Here is an 8,404-nt window from a genome sequence, read left to right on the forward strand (position 1 = left end):
TACCCCAATTTTTTCTAGTGTTTTGAGCATGAAGGGATGTTGTATTTTATCGAATGCTTTTTCTGCATCTATTGAAATAATCATGTGATTCTTAACTTTTAGTCTGTTGATATGGTGAATGACATTTATTGATTCCCGGATGTTGAACCAATCTTGCATCCCTGGGATAAAACCCACTTGATTGTGGCGCACTATCTTTTTAATATATTTTTGTATGCGATTTGCTAAAATTTTGTTGAGAATTTTTGCGTCGATGTTCATTAAGGATATTGGTCTGAAATTTTCTTTCCTTGATGAGTCTCTGTCTGGTTTAGGTATCAGGGTGATATTGACTTCATAGAATGAGTTTGGGAGGGTTCCCTCCTCTTCTATTTCATGGAATACTTTGAGAAGTATTGGAATGAGCTCTTCTTTAAAGGTTTTGTAGAACTCGGCTGAGAACCCATCTGGTCCTGGCTTTTCTTTGTTGGTAGGCTTTTGATGACCTCTTCTATTTCATTGCTAGAAACTGATTTATTTAAGTTGTGTGTGTCCTCCTGGTTCAGTTTAGGTAATTCATATATTTCTAGAAACTTGTTGATGTCTTTGAGGTTTTCTGTTTTGTTGGAGTATAGATTTTCAAAATAGCTTCTAATTATGTTTTGTATTTCACTCGTGTCTGTTGTGATATTTCTGTGTTCATTCTGAATTTTAGTAATTAAAGTTTTGTCCCTCTCTCTGTTAGTGCGGCTAAGGGTTTATCAATTTGTTTATTTTTTCAAAGAACCAACTATTTATTTTGTTAATTTTTCCGATTGTTTCTTTTGTTTCAATTTTGTTGATTTGGGCTCTGATTTTAACTATTTCCTGTCTTCTACTACTTTTGGTGTTGGTCTGCTCTTCTTTTTCTAGGGCTTTGAGCCGTAGTGTTAAGTCGTTTATTTGTTGATTTTTACTTCTTTTTTTGAATGCGCCCCATGAAATAAATCTTCCTCTAAGTACTGCTTTCATAGTGTCCCAGAAATTTTGATATGATGTGTCTTTGTTCTCATTTACTTCTAAGAATTTTTTATTTCCCTCCTGATGTCTTCTGTTATCCATTTGTCATGTAATAGCATATTATTTAATCTCCAGGTATTGGAGAAGTTTCTGGTTTTTATTCTGTCATTTATTTCTAGTTTCAATCCATTATGATCTGATAGAGTACAAGGTCGTATCTCTATCTTCTTGTATTTGCTAACAGTAGCTTTGTGGCATAAAATATGGTCTATTTTAGAGAAGGATTCATGTGCTGCTGAGAAGAAAGTGTATTCGTTCTTTGTTGTATGGTATATTCTATATATGTCTGTTAAGTCTAAATTGTTGATTGTGTTATTGAGATCTATGGTTTCTTTATTCAATTTTTGTTTGGAAGATCTATCCAGTGGTGAGAGAGGTGTGTTAAAATCGCCTAGTATTATTGTGTTGTGGTCTATTTGATTTCTGGAATTGACAAGGATTTGTTTGACGTACATGGATGAGCCAATGTTCGGGGCACAGATATTTATGATTGTTTTGTCTTGCTGATTTATGCTTCCCTTAAGCAGTATGAAATGTCCTTCTTTATCCCTTCTGACTAGTTTTGGCCTGAAGTCCACATTATCTGAAATGAGGATGGATACTCCAGCTTTTTTGCTGTGTCCATGTGCATGGTATGTTTTTCCCCATCCTTTGACCTTTAGTCTATGGGTATCTCTTTCTATGAGATGAGTCTGTTGCAGCAACATATTGTTGGATTTTTCTTTTTAATCCAATCTGCCAGTCTGTGTCTTTTGATTGATGACTTCAGGCCATTAACATTCAGAGTAATTATTGGATATGATTTGTATTCCCAGTCATTTGGTTCATTTATTTTATTTTATTTTATTTATTTATTTTTTTGACATGACTTGGCTCCTCCTTTATTTGACAATTCCTTTAGGATAATTCCTCCCTTTTCTGATTTGCTTCTTTGTTTTTCATCTCTTCCTCACGGAATATTTTGCTGAGAATGTTCTGTAATGCTGGCTTTCTTTTTGTAATTCTTTTAGCTTTTGTTTATCATGGAAGAATTTTATTTCATCATCAAATTTGAAGGTAAGTTTTGCTGGGTATAAGATTCTTGGTTGGCATCTGTTTTCTTTCAGGGCTTCGTAAATGTTGTTCCATGCCCTTCTAGCTTTTAGGGTCTGGATTGAAAAATCTGCTGATATTCTTATTGGTTTCCCCCTGAATGTAATTTGATTCTTTTCTCCTGCCACCTTTAAAATTCTGTCTTTATTTTGTATGTTAGGTATTTTCATAATAATGTGCCTTGGTGTGGGTCTGTTGTAATTTTGTATATTTGGAGTCCTATAAGCCTCTTGTATCTGGTTTTCCATTTCATTCTTCAGATTTGGGAAATCTGATATTATTTCATTGAAAAGATTGTTCATTCCTTTGGTTTGTTTCTCTAAGCCTTCCTCAGTCCTGATAATTCTTTAATTTGGCCTTTTCATGGTATCCCATAGTTCTTGTAGATTCTGTTCATGATTTCTTACCATCTTCTCTGTTTGGTCAATTTTGTTTTCAAGATTAAATATTTTGTCGTCAGTGTCTGAGGTTCTGTCTTCCAGGTGTTCTATCCTGTTGTTTATTCTTTCTATGGAGTTTTTAACTTGGTTTATTGTTTCCTTCATTTCAAGGATTTCTGGTTTTTTTTTTTTTTTTAGTATCTCTAACTCTTTATTGAAATGATCTCTTGCTTCCTGTATTTGTTCTTTTAACTGTTGATTGGTGTGATCATTTAATGCCTGCATTTGCTCTTTCATCTCCTCGTTTGCTTCCCTGATTGTTTTAATTATGTACATTCTGAACTCCCTTTCTGACATTTCTTCTACTGTGCTGTCATTGGGTTTTATTGATATAGTATCTAGGTTTGTTTGGGACATTTTCTTCCCTCGTTTTCTCATATTGGTCAGATGTCAGTGGGACTCTGAGATATTGCAGATTTCCTTTTAGCTTATAGTGTTCCTGTAGATTTCCAATATATCACCTCCTAGCCTTCAGTAGCCTGAAGTCTTGGAGGAACTTGATAATGCAATGCTTCTGAAGATAGCTGCCCCTAGCCCGCTACTGGTTCCAGGGTTGGGGGCTGGCTCTGTGCAGAAAAGCTCTCACTGGGCAGCCTGCTCCGAGAAGCTGGCTGTGGAAGGAGCCTGCCGCTGGAGGGAGCAGGGTTGCTTGGGGAAGACTCTAGCTGCCCTGCCCTGCTCCGAGAAGCTGCCCCTGTCTTGGCCTTCCTCCTGTGGCCGAGCTTCACCTGGTGGGAGAGAGTCACCCACGGCTCTATGTTAGTCCAAGTCTCTCATTGCCTTCCCTTCTTGAATCCTGGGTTCTGGAGCAATGGGAGGTGCAGTCACCCTCTAGTCCGCCATCTTGGATCCCCATCTTCTACTCTCTCATCAAAATATTATACATGGAGCACTTCACCTGTCACTTGCACAACCTCAGATATAATAGATATATTTGATGGGAAAAATCAGACATGGTCTGGATCCTGATGGAGCTCACAGTCCAATGGAGAAAGAAAGACATTAATGAAATAATCACAGAAAGAAATATTTAAAGACAAATTCCAAAAATTACTGTGAAGAAAAGAGATAAAGTACAATGAGACCAAAGAAGGGGAGGTAAGTATCTCAGGGAGAGGGAAAGTCCAAGAGCTAATGTGAAGATTCAATGCAATGGAATGTCAGACCTCAGGGGACATTAACAGTGCTGTAAAATTTCATGTGATTGCTATATCTGCTCACAGAAGTGGATCTCTGAAATTCTTTGGGGTTAGCAGTCAATTTCAGCCTCACAGGAGAGGATGAAGGGATGCAACTGGAGGAGCTGAGAGACCACACATATCTTCAGAAAGTGGCTCAGATCAGAGGACCTGGGGTTTCTTTGTTAAGCAGACAGGAAAGGAGGTATTGTTTTTATACCTCTTCAGATCTAGAAACTTCCATTTACTATTTCCCATACCATTTCTTAGCAAGTCACTTCTTGTTCAGGTTTAAAAAACATTCCGAGGCCCTGAAACTGTGGTTCTGTGAAAAGCACAACTCATTTCCCTCAATTTATCCCTTTCTTCCAAGTGGCACTGTGGGTGACAACTCTCTATTTCCCTAAGCTCAGACTCTAAAAGTGGTTTTCCTTTCCCAATGTCTGGGCAGTAGTCCAAATTCAGTTCAACAAAGTTTATTAAGCTTGATTAGGCATTCGCTCTCATGTGGGCGCTGTGAGTAAAAGGTCAGTTAGACTAAGCTTCTGCCATGATGTGGCTCCAAATGCAGCACATGATTTAAGTGCCCAGTTTCCTTCTCTCTAGGCTGATCCAGGGCAGAACTTCCTTCACTTCTAACCATATTCCTCTGCTGCACTCTGGCCTCTTGCCCTTTCTGGTATGGGTCCTCCCTGCCTCCAGCTTTTCAGTCTCCTCCCAGGGAGGGTTCCACTTATCTTCCTCACCTCAGCCATCTTTTGCCCCATTCTCTGTCTTATACCCTCAATCCCTCGGTCTCTGTGTGTCTCCTGAGGGCCTGGTTTTTAGATCATATGGAGCTGATATCATCTTGAGTATCTCCTTTGCTGTTCAGTTACTGACTTCATTACTTTTCTTGAAAAACAAGTAGGACACAAAGAATAGACGCATTACAAAACCACGTTTATTGTGTTTGCCCACCAAAGTGGATGGAGCCTGGAGTCCCATTTCTTAAGCACTTACAAAATAAGATATATGGACAATACTTTTTAATTGAAGTTTACAAATTTGGGAAAAATATGTTGATATGTAGAGAGGATAGGAAATTCCATTTACAAGCATGACACCTAACTTCTGAAAGGTTTAGTGGCATTTGTTACCAGTGAGCATAATCTTCATGTTGATATTAGTGAACTAATACAAGCATCGATTTGGAAGGGATCTGGGATTCATTAAGCACTGGGAACTTGAAAAAGGAGAAGAAACTTCTCTGACCTAAAACATGTGACCAGATGATGAACAGTTAAGCAAATATCACAGCTAGCCCACTGTGGTGATGCACACCTATAATCCCAGTGACTCAGGAAACTAAGGCAGGAGGATCACAAATTTGAGGCCAACCTGGGTAACTTAACAAGATCTTATTTCAAAATCAAAAATAAAAAAGAAACTGTGTTATATATACACAATGGAATATTATTCAGCCATAAAGAAGAATAATATTATGGCATTTGCAGATAAATGAATGGAATTGGAGAATATCATGTTAAGTGAAATAAGCCAATCCCAAAAAAACAAAGACCGAAATTTTTCTCTGATAAGTGGATGATGAAATATTATGGGTGTGGAGGGGGTAGGGGGTGAGAGAAAAATGGTGGTACTTCAGATTACATAGAAGGAAATAAGAAGGAGAAGGATATGAAAAATGGTGGAATGAGACAAACATCATTACCCTATGTACATGTATGATTACACAAATGGTATGAATCTACATCATGCACAACCATAGAAACAAAATGGTGTACCCCATTTGTGTAAAATGAATCAAAATGCAGTCTGTAAAAATAAAAAATTAAAAAAAAAATGAAAAAATTAAAAATAAAAAGAGCTATGGTAGAGCAACCCTGGGTTCAAGCTCCAGTAAAAAAGAAAAATCACAGCTATGTAATATATATAATTACTATACGGTGTGATAAGTACTACCACTATGCATTCAGTACTAGATGCTGTAGCAGTGCGAACAGAGAGAGAGCTATATATGAAATTTTTTTGCAAGGCAACACAAAGAGGTGGTGCTTGACCTGACCCTTAAAGTTAAGAAGGAGCCAGGGACCGAAGGAAGAGAAAGGCCTTCCAGGTGGGGAACATGACATGGCACAAGTAGGGGAGGTAGAAATTATTTGGTGGATTCATGGACTCATGATCATTCTGTGTGGCCGGAGCCGAGGGAGCAAAAAAAGAGGACGATCTGATCAGTCAGATTTCTGAGGAGTCTCATCACACAGGAAGAATTTTCTACTGGGGAAATGAAGAAGTAAGATCTGGGTTTTAGAAAGATTGCTCTTTATGTGGTAGCAGCCTAGGTAACACGTGATGAAGACATGCAGGCGGAGGGTGTGCTAGAGAATCGGGCAGGTTGAAGGGACCTTGCTGAGGGGAGCCACATGGAGGAGCTGAAATTGACAGGACCTAATAACTGATTCAGTGAGAGAAGGAGTTGGAGTGAGAGGAAGAAAGAAGAGTTTGACGATGAGTTCTTAGCTTTTCTGTGACTTAGTTCCTTAATTTGTGAAATAAAGGGTGCTCATATCTACTTCAGAAGGTAGATGAGTTTTAATGTTTCTTAAGAAAATTTAAATAAGTTAGTATATGTAAAATAGCACAGGGAATGGTACATAATATGCACTTAATAAATGTTAGAGATTATGTTTACAGTGGATCATTAACTCGCATATGGGAACCAAAAAGAAGCAAGTTGTGGAGGTCAGAGACAGACCCATGAGTTCAATTTGAACACCCTTAATTTGAGATCTACATCTGTAGTGAGATGACCCATGAACAGTTAATTGTAAATGAAAGGTTTAAGATTTATATACATTTAAAAATTTCTCTGATAACTTATGTAATTATTTACCTTCAATAAGACCTCATAAGAAAAAATCTCAATTTCTCATTTGTAAAGATATGACTATTTTCAGGTCACAGAGAAGATCTGGCCTAAATCCAGAGACATAAGTATGGCTGTTCAGAAATGATTTCCTGGACCACTAGCCAGCAAGAGTTAATAATTGTTATCCATCTATGAATTTTCAAACTAAACTTCTCAAAGTCTTAAAGTCTCCAGAGAATGTACTAATCCTTTGCTTCCTCAAATCTGAGCTCACGATCCTTATTAATGGTTGTTTTTTTTGTCAAAATGTTTTAACATTTTAAGTATATTTTGAAAAACCATAAGAAAGCCTGGTGTGGTGGTACACACCTGTAATGCCAGCTACTGGGGAGGTTGGGGCAGGAGGATGGTAAGAGTAAGGCCAGCCTAGACGATTTAGCAAGACCCTATCTCAGAATAAGATAAAAAGAGCTGGGGATATGGTTGGGTGATAGAGAACTTGCCTAGCATGCACAAGGCCCTGAGTTCAACCCCCAGTACTGAAAAACAACAACAAAACCAAACAAAAAACCCATAAAAGATCCTCACACTTCGGTGTTCATTAAAATCTGCATGTACACAGCTATTTATTACTTTAGTACCACAAAATAGTACAGTGTAATTACCCAAATTCTTACTTTTTCATTGTTATTCTTATGCTATTAGTAGTGGAAATTTACACTGTTCCTTTCATTTTGTAATAATTCATCAGAAGTACATGTGACCCAGATGCCTTTATTGGCTGTGAAACCAGCTCTGCGCAGATGCAGACAGAGAGCTCCATCCAAACTTTAATTTAATGGACACTTTCAACAGAAATCTTGAGTGACTATCCAGGTAACAATGGAATTGCTATGCGAGTTTATTTACTTTGAGCTGTTTTTAGTAACTTTAAAATATTAGTATAGGAAACATTCATTCCACAGATATGTGTGATCTACTTATGTGTCAAGCAAAGTGCCAGCTGTGTGTTACACCTGAGGCCAAGCTCCAGGGGTTGGGAATCCACAGCAGGTAAAGGGAGGCAGTATCGCAAAGTTAAATGCATCAAGTCTTGCATCCAACTTGGCTTCCTGACTTTTTTTTTTTTTTGGCTTCCTGACTTTGTTAAGGCATTTATCTCCTCAGCATTAAGCAAACTGGAAGAATTAATTTCTATTTTATAGGACTGTAGTACTGACAATCAAGGACAAAGCTTCTAGCATAGCAGTTAGTATGCGAAGTAAACCCTTAAGTTCCAGGTCCTCATTGAACGTTCCATTTCCATTTTCATTATTATGTAAATAGAGCCTCTGTTCTCTCAGTCTCCTTGGTGAGACTGAGAGGTATAGTATTGGATAATTAGAGTGTGGTATGGTTGTAACAGAAGGAACGGACTGCATATAATAAAATACATCTGAGTTAGAAGACTTCAGACCCAGGCACTCCAATGTTAGAGTCCATGTTTTTGACAACACATTAATATGTTTTCTCTTGGTGTCTTTGTTTTCCAAACTTCATTTTATAACCAGGAGATACAGTCACTAGTTATTCTTGAGAAAATAATAAAAATCAAGGGAAATTCAGGGGAAAGTCAAACAGAAGAAAAAAGAATATATCTGAAAGAAAATATAGTCCAGCAATTTCTTTTTTCCAAGTGGAACCTAAGACCTGCTTTCTCTTGACACAGTCCAGACCAGTCAGGTTCCTTCCTACTTATGCCGTTTCCAAGGTGGCCTACTCAAGCTCTTTGGATAGTGCAGTTTAGA

The sequence above is a fragment of the Sciurus vulgaris genome (genome assembly GCF_902686455.1).
Source record: "Sciurus vulgaris genome assembly, chromosome: 1".
Taxonomy (NCBI): Eukaryota; Metazoa; Chordata; class Mammalia; order Rodentia; family Sciuridae; genus Sciurus; species Sciurus vulgaris.